Source organism: Ictalurus punctatus, chromosome 12 (assembly GCF_001660625.3).
Source record: "Ictalurus punctatus breed USDA103 chromosome 12, Coco_2.0, whole genome shotgun sequence".
Classification (NCBI taxonomy): domain Eukaryota; kingdom Metazoa; phylum Chordata; class Actinopteri; order Siluriformes; family Ictaluridae; genus Ictalurus; species Ictalurus punctatus.
The window spans coordinates 33,748,629-33,751,210 of NC_030427.2; the positions used below are offsets into that span (position 1 = coordinate 33,748,629).

Below are 2,582 nucleotides of genomic sequence, written 5' to 3' on the forward strand. Positions count from 1 at the left end.
CATCTTAAAATGAGTTTATAAAGCAATGAATCAGTGCAAGAACATTTCCAATTCAATAAAACTTCAAAACTCAACTAACTTGTGCAAGTTGCAAAAACGATTAGCACTGTGGCATTTTACAGTCCTAACTAACTAAAAGCTTGAAAATTCATTAACATGCACCAAACTGCTAACATTTATATTAATAAAACAATATTTCACACGGGCGACATAAATCATGTCCTAAATGTCATGTTTTCAGGAATGAAAAAAACACAGCAAATCTACACTACTTAGCAACGATACTTCCTAAATCTGCAATACTGCATTCTTACACCCGTTCTACAGGAAATATTTAAAAAACTATAGATCCAGGAATAAACTTAAAGCAAACAGTCCTGTCAAAGCCCAAGCTACTTAAATCATAATGTTTTCCAAGAATCTCTCCTGATCTTTCTTTGTGGATGTGTACGTAAATAATCCCGTACTTAAAAACTCAATTCTGACTAATTGTTTTGACCACTATAACGACGTACAGCACAAATAAATAACACTACTTTACTTTACATGAAACAGTTAAACCAAAAACTGTGCATTAACCACACAGGAATGCACCAGCTTCAGCTATTTACAATTATGAACCAACTTGCCCTTCGTTTACAGGTGGATATTCACAATGATGAAGGGTTAAAGTTTGCATAAGCTTGTTTTCTTCTGCCTCGTCGAAGTCGAAGTCGCGGTTGGTGAGGATGAGCAGAGCCACCAGGGTCCACATGTACAGCGAGATACAGATCCAAGTGGACGAGATCTTCACCCAAACCAATGGCCACTTCTAGTCATTGCCTCATAGTTGGCGTACCAGTTGGTCAAATTCATCATGTTGTAAAGAGAGGCTAGGAAGAGCATGAACTGGAAGAAAGAGTAGCTGTATGTGACGCCATCCTTCTTGTTGCCGATGGATGGCCCGGTTTGAAGTGCTTCCCTCATCAAAATTCTCCGGTGCTGGACTGTCCTCGATCAGAGCAGACTCGTCGCTAGTCAGTGTCAACTTATTGACCGGAGTGTTGCTGGAATTGCGGATGCTGGAATACAAAACACATCAGGAACAGGATCAATCCCAGAATGCCCTGGGCATCCCACCACTGAGCCACATGACCTTCTCCAGCTGGGGTGCTGCTGTTCAGGCCAATAATGCCCAGAAGACTCGGGTAGCATTTGCGATCAGGCTCATTGGTCATTGCAGACCAGGTCAGATACATAGTGTACAGGGTGATAACAGAGGACTGCAGGAGACCAGATCTGGGCTGGGACTCCTGAATTTTGGGCAAGATGGACATGATGGAGGCTCCCACACACAGCAGCATGTTGACGCTGATGAAAGCCTTGTTCTCAGTGCAGCCATCAGTGTGGGTGTAGTACACATAGAACATCGCCAGAGACACGAAGGACAGGGCATAGTTCGCGTCTGTGGCAGTAAGAAGAGCTGCATACCAGCAGCGAGAGTTTCCCTCCTTCATCTTCTCCACCCAGGACTTGTTCCAGGAGTGAGCAAAGTCAATCAGAAGCACCAGCTGAATCAGAATGAAACAGAAAGTACCAGCCATGCCAATTTAGAACCACACGGTTGTAAAAGGACCCTCGGGAATGAAGAATGCTCCAACAGTAATAACAGTGGCAGCAGCAAACTTGAAGAAACAAAACCCGTTATGCAGAGAAGCTCATGGATCTTGGCTGCTTTTAACCTTGATCATAAGGAACGAGAACAGGAGGAAGAACATAGCTATGCCAAAGCACACATGGTACACTGGCTTGTAGCCCACCAGCACATCGCAGTTCACATGACCCTTAATGCCTGGGATCGAGGTTCCCATTCCACCTTCATAAAAGCCTGGAATCTTCTTGAGCTGTCCCTCCATGCCGGGCATCAGCAAAATGCAGGCGATGCCAACTTCCAGAATCAGGGAGAAGGAGTAGATGAGCCGCGTGACTGTGGAGTTGTTTCCACCGGGGCAACATCTGCACAGAAGGCAAAGAGCGCTGCCACAAAGACAGGGGATCATTATCTTTTTTGGATGTTCAAAATGCTGCAGATTCACCAGAAGTAAGATGCTTGAGGAATGCAGGAGACCAAGACCAAGCGACAGGGTAGAGTCAAAGAGAATTTTTCACAGGAGGGATTTTTTTTTTTTTATGTTTTAAGGGTTTTAAAGGGATTTGTAGCATTTTGGGGATTTTGAGGGTTTTCGCATTTTGGCTGATTTTTTTAGGTTTTTGGAGGTTTTAGGGTTGGAGGGCTTTTGGGATGGAGAGTTTTAGGGTTTTGGATGGTTTTTAATGGTTTTTAGGGATATGGAAGGTTGTAGGCTTTTGGAGGGTTTCAGAGGCTTTTAGGGCTTTGGTGGGCTTTAGAGGGTTTTGGAGGGTTTTATGGGTTTTTAGGTTTGATGGTTTTTAGATTGGATGGTTTTAGGGTTTTAGGGTTATAGGTTTTTTTCTATAGCATTTTGGAGGGTTTTAGTGTTTTATGGTTAGAGGGTTTTAGGGTTGGATGGTTTTATGGTTTTCAAGGATTTAAGAATTTATGAGGGTTTTTAGACCTTTAT

At 43.2% G+C, this 2,582-nt stretch overlaps 1 pseudogene; it reads right to left on the minus strand.

Moving 5' to 3' along the window:
• Nucleotides 1–544: 544 nt before the first annotated feature.
• Nucleotides 545–2,041, minus strand: LOC108272483 (serine incorporator 1-like; annotated as a pseudogene).
• Nucleotides 2,042–2,582: the final 541 nt, after the last annotated feature.